Genomic DNA, 15123 nt, shown 5'->3' with positions numbered 1-15123 from the left:
CTCTGTGCCGCACTGAGCCTTCCTCCAATCATGGTCGAGTGGGGGCAAGGCCCGCCCCCACTTGTGATCATGATTGGAGGAAAAACTGAATCTTAAATGAAATAACTTACCCTATACTTTAAAGGAGCTATAGTCAACTTTTTCTTGAAAAACGGATGCTAAAATAAAAAGAATGTTTCGAAAATATTTTATAAAAAAATATGCTTCATATATGTGTTTCTGTTGTCCACAAAAAGCGTAAAATAATGATAAAATTATCATTTTGGCCTTTGTCAGACCGACACTTTGTTTACATCCTAGTCTATTCTCAATTGATACGTAATTTTTGTGTGGATTGATAGGATGTAAACAAAGTGTCAGCCTGACAATTGCCAAAATGATTATTTTATCATTATTTTACGCTTTTCGTGGACATTTTTGAACAGAAACACATACCGGTATATGAAGCATATATATATATTTTTTTTTATAAAATATTTTCGAACATTATTTTTAATTTAGCATCCGTTTTTCAAGAAAAAGTTGACTATAGCTCCTTTAAGCTTGTACGCAAGCATACGTACACACATGGCCAGTGGTGTAAAGTAACTAAGTACACTTACTCAAGTTGTACTTAAGTACAGTTATGAGGTATTTGTACTTTACTCGTATTCCTGTCTTCCGTACTTTAACTTCTACTGCACCACATCTCAGATCCAAATACTGTACTTATACTCCACTACAAGTATTTGAAAGCTTTAGTTACTAGTTACTTTGCTGATATAAATTATTATATTATAAAACATACTGTACATAAACCACTTTAGCCCTAATTTATTGTGACCGCTAGGTCGCAAGTTACTATGAAAAGCTCCACCGGCTGTCTGTCCGTCAGTCAGTCTGTTCATCACGTCACACTTTTTGCCCTACTCTTATCTCCACCACCGTTGCCCCTATCCATGCCAAACTTTGCACACACACACTCCTTAGTTGGCAAACCACAACCTCCACCCCTGATTTCTCACATGCCCCTCTTCTAGCGCCACCACGAGGTTGATTTTTGCAGACAACATTATTGTGGCTAGGCTATTTGAAAATAGCTGATCTACAAGACACTCCGACCGGTCATCAAATTATTGGCTTACGAATGCGACACAAAGGAATGTGTAATTGATATATTGACATCGGAAGTACAATATGCTATTTGCTATTATTGTTATTATGCTATTTCCACGGAAATAGCAGATCTGGAAATGGACATAATATGGAAATAAAACTTGCACCAAAAAAACTGATTTCACCCACCGTTTTTACACCTGTGATGTGAAAATAAAGTCTGAGATCTGCCAGCTCAAAATGCCTCGCATTGCGACACATTGAGAGCTTGAAGCTCGGCTATTTTCGTCTATATCGATTGCATACAAACGTGTGGCTTCTACAGGAACATAATATGGGGTAGTTTTACAATCAGGAGCCTGGTGGCAGACATTGCTAGATTGTTACCAGTGTTCATTTTGACAGCAAATCTTTATTTAGTTTTAGTCATACCCTTTTGAATACAATTTAATTTAGTTTTAGTCATATTTTTTCTCATCTGAAAAGTTTCATTTTGGGCAGATTTTACACTTGGTTGCATGCTGAAAATAGCCGACCTACAAGCTCACAACACGGCGTGGCAGAGCGACGCTTTGTGAGCTTGTAGATCTGCTATTGTCAGAGCGCGACACCCAAACGCAACCAAACATAAAATATGACTTGTCTTTTAGTTACTACTGGATCTCTTCTCCACCAGCACCAGTCCCTCCCTAACAATTTAGAAATTATAGATTGTGTCTTAGTTTTAGTCATAATAGCGTAGTTTTTATTTCGTTATCGTCAGTGAAAAAGGGTAGTCAACGGAACGGACACTTGGCCGTGTAGGTGTAAGAGCACGTGGTTCAACATGTGGGGATTAATAGTGCAAGGTAAACATGAGCCTGCCAAGCCAAGCTGTTAAAACTCTATCAGTGAAACTCGGAGGTCTGCGTGTGCGTGTGCATGTACGTGTGCATGTGCATGTGTGAGTGTGTGGTACAGTTTGCGTAGACCTCCATGGGCGTGTTTATGTGTGGTCAGGCGTACTTTAATCTGTGTATCAGATGGTGGCAAACGACTCCTTGAGGATTCAGAGATCTGACTTGCTCATCCTTTCTGCTTTCATCCCCCCCCCCCCCCCCCCCCTCTCTCTCTCTCTCTCTCTCTCTCTCTCTCTCTCTCTCTCTCTCTCTCTCTCTCTCTCTCTGTCTCTCTCTCTCTCTCTCTCTCTTGTCCCCCTCTACTTAATCTCCCTCCCTCCCGAGCATTTTTTTTATTTTTATGTTTTCGTGCAGACACAGTTTGTACATTGATATTGTCGTTGTCGGGTGGAAACCTTGTATGTCCAAAACCGTTCGTTATGCATTTTTTATTTTAAAAATGATTTAAACTAGTGAAAACAGCCGATCTACAAGCACACAACGCCTCGCACCGCGAGGCGTTGTGTGCTTGTAGATCTGCTGTTTTCACTACTTTTGTGCGACGGCCTTGTGTAATTAAGCGGGGCTTTGCTTTGCGAAAGAACATACAAATTTGAAACTTGGAGATACGATACGATATTGTCCTTCCTCATGCCATGCTGTATCACAGATTGATACCGTGGCTGGGGGTTGGAGTGCCTACATGTGCCTTGCAACTGCAGTCTTCATGTGGGGCCACTGTAACGCCTGAGTTATACTTAGTTGCACGTGGGTTTGGCGCTGCGACAAACCACAACGCGTCGCAGTGCAGCGCGTCGTAAGCACTTTTACGTCGGCTGTTGTCGGTGCTTGACACCAGCGCACAACTACATATAAATCAAGCTTAAAGGGCTCATGACATCTTTTTGTTGTTGTTGTTTTTCATGAACTCAGTTAAACGCCCCCCCAAAAAAGGAGTGAAATTATTGGCTCCCGGTAATTGATGTCACAGTCCCTTAATTCCAGCCCCTCTATTTCCCGAGTTGATTTTCATGAGATTCCATTTATATTAGTTTCAGTCACATTTTAGCCATCTTAAATGTTTTAGTTTTAGTCTAGTTTTAGTTGACTAAATGCCATAAGATATTTAGTCATCATTTTAGTCACCATAGCTTAGTTTTTATTGCAACCGCAGGTCGCAGTTTACTGTCAGTACCGGCACATCTTGTCCGTAAACGGGCGGGTATCGCCTGACACTGTGGTTCCCCTGACACATCACAGGTGACATCACAGGTGACATCACAGTGATGTCAGATACTCAGAGCAGGGAAAACGCCTGACACTGTGGTTTCCCTGAGACATCACTGTGACATCACAGGTGACATCACCGTGATGTCAGATACTCAGAGCAGGGATCTCCAAATATGGGCATAAACAGGCGACATCACAGTGGTGTGGCTGGTTCAGACAGGGATCTCCATGTATGGGCATAAAAGGGATTGTATGTTGTGACCACTCTAACATAATCCCCTGTATGCCCATATATGGAGATCCCTGATGTCATCAATATTAAGCCCATATCTAACAGGGGCATAATAGGGATTCTGTTAGGGATCTCCATATTTGGTCATAAAAGCCCTGTTAGGAGAACCACACTAACAGAATCCATGCAAGACAGATGGCCAAGACACACACACACACACACACACACACACACACACACACACACACACACACACACACACACACACACACACACACACACACACACACACACACATGGTTTTACCTCCTGTCTTGTATTCCATTTTGTTTGCTTCAATTTCTTCGATCGGACAAATCTGCGGTTTTTAAAATCTGCCTTTTCTTTCTTAAACACATAACCTCTTTGTGGGCACAGGGGGGCTTATGGGATAGAGACTCCAGGTTGTTCGGGGGGAGCATACTCTCGCTTCAGCAACCCTCAAAACAGTGGTGGAAAAAGTACGTTTTTTATTTTATTATTATTTATTTTTTCTTAAGTAAAAGTATCAATACTGCAATGTAGAAATACTGTCCGGAAATCACATTTCACTGGTATTGGTACCAATTGTACTTGAAGAAGCACAAGTAGAAAGTACTCATTGTGCAGAATGTCCGGTTTTACAAGTTTTCTAATGTATAAAATGATTAAAAATCCTTCGAAAATTGCAGATCTGATGCAACGCATTGTGAGCTTATAGATCGGCTGTTTTCAAATGGATATAGGGCTGAAGTTAATGTATGTTTTGTAACAATACTCAAAATCTACAAAGTAACTATAGTAACATAAGTGTGTTCAGTAATTGAAATGGAGCAAAAAGTACAATATTTGCCTCTGCGATGTAGCAGAGTAGAAGTGAAAGTACTGAAACATTGGAAACACTCCAGTAAAGTATAAACATCCGGGCTGCGATATCCACGATGAATATTGTCCAATTTGTTAACCCAGGGGTCTTCAACGTTTTCAGGCCGGGGACCCCCAAACTGATGGGGAGATGGAGCAGGGACCCCCTACCACCTCGTAGGGTGGGGGGGGGGGGGGTCGGGGCTACGACATATTTTTTATTTTAAACATGTACAAATTACAGCGAGCAGGGTGGGCCGTACCACTACCATTTCTAAACATACTACTTATTAACTGAGAACCAATGTCAATAATATCAACAATCTGTCAATTGCATAGTAATCATGTATTCAAGCTATTCAAAATGGATAGAATCATGATTTATTTTTTAACATAAATGTGAAAAATGAAAAAAAAAAAAACATTTTTTTGAAATCTTTTTTTTTTTTTTTTTTTTTTAAGCAATAATTTCGCGGACCCCCTGCAGTACCTCCGCGGACCCCCTAGGGGTCGCGGACCCCCTGTTGAAGACCCCTGTGTTAACCCATTTAGGCCGAGAATTATTGAAAGCTTTAACTATTGAAAAATAGCAGATCTACAAGCTCACAGCGCGGCACCGAGTGCCGCGCTGCGAGCTTGTAGATGTGCTATTTTGGAAAAAGTCGTGAAAATCTTTGAATATCATCTATTTTTAAAGCGAACGTTTCTAACTCAAAATTTTGCTTCTGGGTGGTCCCTGGAACTAAATATTTTTAAGATGGGGGTCCGTGGCCAAATACATATCATTTTGGGGGTCCTTAACATGAAACAGTTTGAGCACCACTGACATAGAAACGTATTTTTTTTTTTTTTTTTTTTTTCAAAAAAGGATTAAAAAAACACCTCAAAAATGTACTTGAGTAAAGGTACTTGCTTTACACCACTGACTGCATCAGGGACGTGCTGGGCCCCTGATTCAGCCCGGGAAAAAGAGTTGGAGAGGCCCTCATTGCGCGCTATAGAGAGAGATCTCTCTATAGCGCTGCTGCTACTTAAAGATTTGTCATTTCAGATCATGACAATTGACAAGCCAGTGGGCCAATTACACAAGTTATATTTCGTCGTTGTCGGGTGGAAACCTTGTATGTCCAAAACCGTTTGTTTTGTATTTATCATTTTAAAAATGATTTAAACTAGTGAAAACAGCCGATCTACAAGCACACAACGCCTCGCGGTGCGAGGCGTTGTGTGCTTGTAGATCTGCTGTTTTCACTACTTTTGTGCGACAGCCTTGTATGATGAAGCAGGGCTTTGCGGAAAAAAATGTACACATTTCTGCCCGACAGTTTTCTGCCCGACAGTTTTCTGCCCGACAGTGACGATTTACTTTGTTGGACACCCAGCCCCCAAAATGGAACGAAGGCCGACATTTTATTTGTATTTTTTTTCCTAATGGCCGGCCTGGACCGTCCGGGAATGAACCGGCCGTTCGGGAGTTGTCCCGCTTTTCCCAATGGCCAGCACGTCCCTGGACTGCATCCAGGGAGGACCACCCCAGACATCTGTGACACTCCAGATGGTTCACGTCAATCGTTTATAGCGAGGAAATTTGGTTAACGCGGAAAACAGAGAGAGAGGCTTCATATTCCTGCATAGGTTATTGCATTTCCCCAGCATCTCTTCTACAGCCTTGGGGTCCCCTCTTGCTTCGCTCTCTCTAAAAAAAAAACTATTGTTTTTCAACTATTGACATTTTACTATTTATTTATTCGTGGTGGCTAAGCCGTTTCAGCAAACACAACCTAACGCCGGTGGCAGGGACGTGGAGAGAATGTTAGAGATAGGCAGGGGCTGAAATTTCTTAAAGGCCTTTTGGTGAAAAGCTTTACCACACGAAAGTAAGCATTAAAAAAGGCAATACTGGAGATGTGGCGTAACGGCATGGATTTGTACCCAGAGAGGGCAATTCTTTCAACATACTGTAAGCATGCATTCAAGTTTAGGATAGATTGGAAAAAAGGCAATTCTCTTGAATTCTGCCTTCAGGTATGGCATGGAAAGAGGGGCATTTGCATTTCTTTCACCCCAGTGAAACTGCATCCATGGTCTGGAGAGGGCACTTTTTACAGACGGATAAAAGGGTAGGGGCTCAAGCCCCCTTTGATGTCTATGTGTGCATGTGCCTGTCTGGTGGTTTGCAAAGCAGAGGTGGGGGGTGGATTGGAAAGATAAAAAGATAAGAATTCATAAGATGGGCAGGCATCCCTATTTTGGGCATGTCTTTACTGTCAAAAAGCATTTGCAAAAAGATTTGCAAAAAGATTAGAAAACGAGCATATCTACACGCTCATGACATGTCACAGCGCAACACGTTATGTTCTAATTAGAAGAACAGCAATTTTCAATATTTTGGGGGCTTTTCTAAGCAATTTCACAATAGGGGGCCGAAGCTCACGGCTATGGCTATTTGGGGGGATCGTTGGCACAGGAAGGTTTGGGAACCACTAACCTATACGACTATTTAGTTGTATGCTCAACAGAAACAACTAAATAGTAATGTGCATTGTGCAGTAGGTGCAACAAAGCAGTGTCAGGAATTGATGGTGCAGATATCTAAGGACAACTAGAAAAATATTGTTCCTTCGAAACAATTGTGGGCTCGCTTCAAGCCAGAAAACAATGGCTATAAAAGTACAAAATGTCAAGATCGCAGGCAGTGCTCTCTTTGACGTTACTGACGTCAAAGATTGGTCCATATTGTTCCAAAAATGTGTTGTACAAAAGTTGACCCGCTGGTGGCGCTATAACAGGCCAATGCGAGAAGGGTGGTATTTGTTCCTTGACCTATTGGGAATGTGCTTGCAAGATTTCATGCACATTGCAGGCTGTGTTCATGATTTGAGGTGTTTTTGGCTTTGGCCACTTTATCGCTGCTTCCAGCTATATTTATTATTATTTTTTTGTTGTGTGTGCGCACTTCATAGGCATATTAGATAAAGGTCCTTAGATTGTGTGTAGAATGTATCATGCAAATTGCAAAAAAAATCCTAACGGGTTTAAGCGTTTCACAAACTGCTCAAAATGATATAGCGCCCCCATTTGGCCAATTGGGGTAAGATTGGTTTTAGTGATATTTGGACTAACACTCTACATCTTTGCCAAATGCCATGAACATGTTACTTTGCATGTATGATTTAGAGGCAGAAGAATAATTTGCATAAAACTGCAATATTCATTGAATTTATTTAAAAAAGCATGTTTCAATTTTAAAGAAATCCGATCTGACAGATCTTTAGATATCGGTCCAAAGTTCACGTAAAAAAAAGTTTTGTGCACGTGGAGCAAAAATTCCAGAATAAAAGCGGGTTTACGCGTTTTACAAACTGCTCAAAATGGCGGAAAATCGAAGGGCGGAGCTTACTTAACAACGACACAGATGTCTTTCGCTTGAGTCAAAGCACGCGTGTAACAAGTTGCATGTCTTCAAACGAAACGAGTCATGACTTATGCCCGTTTGAAGTTTGAATTTTCAAACGCTTCGTATAGCGCCCCCCTTTGGCCGATTGGAATAAAATTGGTTTCAGTGATACTTTGACTAACCCTCCACATCTTTGCCAAATGCCATGAACGTGTAACTTTGCATGTATGATTTAGAGGCCGAAGAATAATTTGCATAAAACCGCAATATTGATTGAATTATTAAAAAATTATATTTCACTTTAAAAAAAATCTGGTTGATCAATCTGACCGTATTGGTCCAAAGTTCATGTGAAAAAAGTTTTGTGCACTTGACAAGAAAATCCCAGGAGGAGATAGATTTTTACTGTTTTTCATATAATTCCGAATTGTGGGAGACCTAAAGGTCAGAGGTCAAAAGTTAGAGGGTAAAAGTTGTTCGGCATGAGGAGACGCATAAGTGTATACAGGTTTCATGGCTGTATGTATAACACAGCATGAGCTATACCTGTTCAAAGTTCGCACTTTCGAAGGCTTCCTACAGCGCCACCATTTGGCCGATTGCTATAAAAAATAATAGCGCACTTCGCCACTGTAAACTGAACACATTGATGTTTTTATTTTCATTTTCTCACTAAGTATGTAGGAGTAGAAAGGAACCGAAGTTCCCGTCTACTGTCTGACTGACTGACTGATAGATAAACTAGAAAAATATTGTTCCTTCGAAACAATTGTGGGCTCGCTTCAAGCCGGAAAACAATGGCTATAAAAGTACAAAATGTCAAGATCGCAGGCAGTGCTCTCTTTGACGTTACTGACGTCAAAGATTGGTCCATTTTGTTCGAAAAATGTGTTGTGCAAAAGTTGACCCGCTGGTGGCGCTATAACAGGCCAATGTAAGAAGGGTGGTATCTGTTCCTTGACCTATTGGGAATGTGCTTGCAAGATTTCACACCCATTGCAGGCTGTGTTCATGATTTGAGGTGTTTTTGGCTTTGGCCACTTTATCGCTGCTTGCAGCTATATTCATTATTATTTTTTATTTTTTTGTGTGTGTGCACTTCATAGGCATATTAGATAAAGGTCCTTAGATTGTGTGTAGAATGTTTCATGCAAATTGCAAAAAAAAAAATCCTAATGGGTTTAAGCGTTTCACAAACTGCTCAAAATGATATAGCGCCCCCCTTTGGCCAATTGGGGTAAGATTGGTTTTAGTGATATTTGGACTAACACTCTACATCTTTGCCAAATGCCATGAACATGTTACTTTGCATGTATGATTTAGAGGCAGAAGAATAATTTGCATAAAACTGCAATATTCATTGAATTTATTTAAAAAAGCATGTTTCAATTTTAAAGAAATCCGATCTGACAGATCTTTAGATATCGGTCCAAAGTTCACGTAAAAAAGAGTTTTGTGCACGTGGAGCGAAAATTCCAGAATAAAAGCGGGTTTACGCGTTTTACAAACTGCTCAAAATGGCGGAAAATCGAAGGGCGGAGCTTACTTAACAACGACACAGATGTCTTCCGCTCGAGTCAAAGCACGCGTATAACAAGTTGCATGTCTTCAAACGAAACGAGTCATGACTTATGCCCGTTTGAAGTTTGAATTTTCAAACGCTTCGTATAGCGCCCCCCTTTGGCCGATTGGAATAAAATTGGTTTCAGTGATACTTTGACTAACCCTCCACATCTTTGCCAAATGCCATGAACGTGTACCTTTGCATGTATGATTTAGAGGCCGAAGAATAATTTGCATAAAACCGCAATATTGATTAAATTATTAAAAAATTATATTTCACTTTAAAAAAAATCTGGTTGATCAATCTGACCGTATTGGTCCAAAGTTCATGTGAAAAAAGTTTTGTGCACTTGACGCGAAAATCCCAGGAGGAGATAGATTTTTACTGTTTTTCATATAATTCCGAATTGTGGGAGACCTAAAGGTCAGAGGTCAAAAGTTAGAGGGAAAAAGTTGTTCGGCATGAGGAGACGCATAAGTGTATACAGGTTTCATGGCTGTATGTATAACACAGCATGAGCTATACCTGTTCAAAGATCGCACTTTCGAAGGCTTCCTACAGCGCCACCATTTGGCCGATTGCTATAAAAAATAATAGCACACTTCGCCACTGTAAACTGAACACATTGATGTTTTTATTTTCATTTTCTCACTAAGTATGTAGGAGTAGAAAGGAACCGAAGATCCCGTCTACTGATTGCCTGATAGATAAATAAATAATGACAATATCTAAAGTGTGCTCGCCTTATAGGCGAGCCCACAACTAGAAAAATATTGTTCCTTCGAAACAATTGTGGGCTCGCTTCAAGCCAGAAAACAATGGCTATAAAAGCACAAAATGTCAAGATCGCAGGCAGTGCTCTCTTTGACGTTACTGACGTCAACGATTGGTCCATTTTGTTCCAAAAATGTGTTGTGCAAAAGTTGACCCGCTGGTGGCGCTATAACAGGCCAATGTAAGAAGGGTGGTATCTGTTCCTTGACCTATTGGGAATGTGCTTGCAAGATTTCACGCACATTGCAGGCTGTGTTCATGATTTGAGGTGTTTTTGGCTTTGGACACTTTATCGCTGCTTGCAGCTATATTCATTATTATATTTTTTTTGTGTGTGTGCACTTCATAGGCATATTAGATAAAGGTCCTTAGATTGTGTGTAGAATGTTTCATGCAAATTGCACAAAAAAAAATCCTAACGGGTTTAAGCGTTTCACAAACTGCTCAAAATGATATAGCGCCCCCCTTTGGCCAATTGGGGTAAGATTGGTTTTAGTGATATTTGGACTAACACTCTACATCTTTGCCAAATGCCATGAACATGTTACTTTGCATGTATGATTTAGAGGCAGAAGAATAATTTGCATAAAACTGCAATATTCATTGAATTTATTTAAAAAAGCATGTTTCAATTTTAAAGAAATCCGATCCGACAGATCTTTAGATATTGGTCCAAAGTTCACGTAAAAAAAGTTTTGTGCACGTGGAGCGAAAATTCCAGAATAAAAGCGGGTTTACGCGTTTTACAAACTGCTCAAAATGGCGGAAAATTGAAGGGCGGAGCTTACTTAACAACGACACAGATGTCTTCCGCTTGAGTCAAAGCACGCGTGTAACAAGTTGCATGTCTTCAAACGAAACGAGTCATGACTTATGCCCGTTTGAAGTTTGAATTTTCAAACGCTTCGTATAGCGCCCCCCTTTGGCCGATTGGAATAAAATTGGTTTCAGTGATACTTTGACTAACCCTCCACATCTTTGCCAAATGCCATGAACGTGTAACTTTGCATGTATGATTTAGAGGCCGAAGAATAATTTGCATAAAACCGCAATATTGATTGAATTATTAAAAAATTATATTTCACTTTAAAAAAAATCTGGTTGATCAATCTGACCGTATTGGTCCAAAGTTCATGTGAAAAAAGTTTTGTGCACTTGACGCGAAAATCCCAGGAGGAGATAGATTTTTACTGTTTTTCATATAATTCCGAATTGTGGGAGACCTAAAGGTCAGAGGTCAAAAGTTAGAGGGTAAAAGTTGTTCGGCATGAAGAGACGCATAAGTGTATACAGGTTTCATGGCTGTATGTATAACACAGCATGAGCTATACCTGTTCAAAGATCGCACTTTCGAAGGCTTCCTACAGCGCCACCATTTGGCCGATTGCTGTAAAAAATAATAGCACACTTCGCCACTGTAAGCTGAACACATTGATGTTTTTATTTTCATTTTCTGTCTAAGTATGTAGGAGTAGAAAGGAACCGAAGTTTTGAGGAGAACTTGATATGACGGTTAGATATTGTCACTAGAAAAATATTGTTCCTTCGAAACAATTGTGGGCTCGCTTCAAGCCAGAAAACAATGGCTATAAAAGCACAAAATGTCAAGATCGCAGGCAGTGCTCTCTTTGACGTTACTGACATCAAAGTTTGTCCATTTTGTTCCAAAAATGTGTTGTGCAAAAGTTGACCCGCTGGTGGCGCTATAACAGGCCAATGTGAGAAGGTTGGTATCTGTTCCTTGACCTATTGGGAATGTGCTTGCAAGATTTCACGCACATCCCAGGCTGTGTTCATGATTTTAGGTGTTTTTGGCTTTGGACACTTTATCGCTGCTTGCAGCTATATTTATTATTATTATTTTATAATTTTTTTGTGTGCACTTCATAGGCATGTTAGATAAAGGTCCTTAGATTGCGTGTAGAATGTGTCATGCAAATTGCAAAAAAAATCCTAGAATAAAAACGGGTTTAAGCGTTTTACAAACTGCTCAAAATTATATAGCGCCCCCCTTTGGCCATTTGGGGTAAGATTGGTTTCAGTGATATTTGAACTAACCCTCTACACTATTTTGTCATGAAAATGTGACTTTGCATGTATGTTTTAGAGGCAGAAGAATAATTTGCATAAAAATGCAATATTGTTTGAATTATTTAAAAAAGCATGTTTCAATGTTAAAGAAATCCGATCTGACAGATCTTTAGATATCGGTCCAAAGTTCACGTAAAAAAAGTTTTGTGCACGTGACGCGAAAATTCCAGAATAAAAGCGTGTTTACGCGTTTTACAAACTGCTCAAAATGGCGGAAAATTGAAGGGCGGAGCTTACTTAACAACGACACAGATGTCTTCCGCTTGAGTCAAAGCACGCGTGTAACAAGTTGCATGTCTTCAAACGAAACGAGTCATGACTTATGGCCGTTTGAAGTTTGAATTTTCAGACGCTTCGTATAGCGCCCCCCTTTGGCCGATTGGAATAAAATTGGTTTCAGTGATACTTTGACTAACCCTCCACATCTTTGCCAAATGCCATGAAAGTGTAGCTTTGCATGTATGATTTAGAGGCCGAAGAAAAATTTGCATAAAACCGCAATATTGATTGAATCATTAAAAAATTATATTTCACTTTAAAAAAAATCTGGTTGATCAATCTGACCGTATTGGTCCAAAGTTCATGTGAAAAAAGTTTCGTGCGCGTAACAAAAAAAACCCAGGAGGAGATAGATTTTTACTGTTTATCATATAATTCCAAATTGTGGGAGATCTAAAGGTCAGAGGTCAAAAGTCAGAGGCTAAAAGTTGTTCGGCATGAGGAGACGCATACGTGTATACAGGTTTCATGCCTGTACCTCAAACACAGCATGAGCTATACCTGTTCAAAGTTCGCACTTTCGAAGGCTTCGTGCAGCGCCACCATTTGGCCGATTGCTATAAAAAATAATAGCGCACTTCGCCACTGTAAACTGAACACATTGATGTTTTTATTTTCATTTTCTCACTAAGTATGTAGGAGTAGAAAGGAACCGAAGTTCCCGTCTACTGTCTGACTGACTGACTGACTGATAGATAAATAATGACAATATCTAAAGTGTGCTCGCCTTATAGGCGAGCCCACAACTAGAAAAATATTGTTCCTTCGAAACAATTGTGGGCTCGCTTCAAGCCAGAAAACAATGGCTATAAAAGTACAAAATGTCAAGATCGCAGGCAGTGCTCTCTTTGACGTTACTGACGTCAAAGATTGGTCCATTTTGTTCCAAAAATGTGTTGTGCAAAAGTTGACCCGCTGGTGGCGCTATAACAGGCCAATGTAAGAAGGGTGGTATCTGTTCCTTGACCTATTGGGAATGTGCTTGCAAGATTTCACGCACATTGCAGGCTGTGTTCATGATTTGAGGTGTTTTTGGCTTTGGCCACTTTATCGCTGCTTGCAGCTATATTCATTATTATTATTTTTTTTGTGTGTGTGCACTTCATAGGCATATTAGATAAAGGTCCCTAGATTGTGTGTAGAATGTTTCATGCAAATTGCAAAAAAAAAATCCTAACGGGTTTAAGCATTTCACAAACTGCTCAAAATGATATAGCGCCCCCCTTTGGCCAATTGGGGTAAGATTGGTTTTAGTGATATTTGGACTAACACTCTACATCTTTGCCAAATGCCATGAACATGTTACTTTGCATGTATGATTTAGAGGCTGAAGAATAATTTGCATAAAACTGCAATATTCATTGAATTTATTTAAAAAAGAATGTTTCAATTTTAAAGAAATCCGATCTGACAGATCTTTAGATATCGGTCCAAAGTTCACATAAAAAAAGTTTTGTGCACGAGGAGCGAAAATTCCAGAATAAAGCGGGTTTACGCGTTTTACAAACTGCTCAAAATGGCGGAAAATCTAAGGGCGGAGCTTACTTAACAACAACACAGATGTCTTCCGCTTGAGTCAAAGCACGCGTGTAACAAGTTGCATGTCTTCAAACGAAACGAGTCATGACTTATGCCCGTTTGAAGTTTGAATTTTCAAACGCTTCGTATAGCGCCCCCCTTTGGCCGATTGGAATAAAATTGGTTTCAGTGATACTTTGACTAACCCTCTACATCTTTGCCAAATGCCATGAACATGTAACTTTGCATGTATGATTTAGAGGCCGAAGACTAATTTGCATAAAACCGCAATATTGATTGAATTATTAAAAAATTATATTTCACTTTAAAAAAAATCTGGTTGATCAATCTGACCGTATTGGTCCAAAGTTCATGTGAAAAAAGTTTTGTGCACTTGACGCGAAAATCCCAGGAGGAGATAGATTTTTACTGTTTTTCATATAATTCCAAATTGTGGGAGACCTAAAGGTCAGAGGTCAAAAGTTAGAGGGTAAAAGTTGTTCGGCATGAGGAGACGCATACGTGTATACAGGTTTCATGCCTGTACCTCAAACACAGCATGAGCTATACCTGTTCAAAGTTCGCACTTTCGAAGGCTTCGTGCAGCGCCACCATTTGGCCGATTGCTATAAAAAATAATAGCGCACTTCGCCACTGTAAACTGAACACATTGATGTTTTTATTTTCATTTTCTCACTAAGTATGTAGGAGTAGAAAGGAACCGAAGTTCCCGTCTACTGTCTGACTGACTGACTGACTGATAGATAAATAATGACAATATCTAAAGTGTGCTCGCCTTATAGGCGAGCCCACAACTACCGGAACTGGTTTATCTTGATTGGTGCTAGAGTGTTTGTTTACCGCAGAGAATAGGGTATATGCACATACGCCATTTTGTTCTACTTCCGGGTCTCTTTCGACGTCCTTCACAGGTGTTACTGATGATACTAATTAAGACTCTGTTTGATTTATTGAACAGGGTTTAATTAATGTCAAGGACCCCCATAACTCTGAGTGTATACAAATGGAATCAAATGGACCCTTGCGGGTCCATTTGTACACTCTCAGAGTTACACACCTGTATGGGGACATCTGTAATCCACTCAAGAACACTTTGAGAGCCACTGGTGTAGCAGAGTGTTTCCAGTGAGCCAACATGCACAATATCAGCACCCTGACTCTG

The 15123-nt window shown here is 40.1% G+C and overlaps 1 protein-coding gene across 1 annotated transcript in view; it reads right to left on the bottom strand.

The window, feature by feature from the left end:
• Nucleotides 1-15123, bottom strand: part of pappa2 (pappalysin 2) — a gene marked incomplete at both ends in the record, with an annotated part of 196915 nt that overhangs the window by 130207 nt on the left and 51585 nt on the right. The window lies entirely within an intron of this gene.

Source organism: Nannobrachium achirus, assembly GCF_963921795.1.
Source record: "Nannobrachium achirus genome assembly, chromosome: 5".
Classification (NCBI taxonomy): domain Eukaryota; kingdom Metazoa; phylum Chordata; class Actinopteri; order Myctophiformes; family Myctophidae; genus Nannobrachium; species Nannobrachium achirus.
Note: the sequence above shows the minus strand (reverse complement) of the source record. Positions and strands in the feature narration are given on the sequence as shown.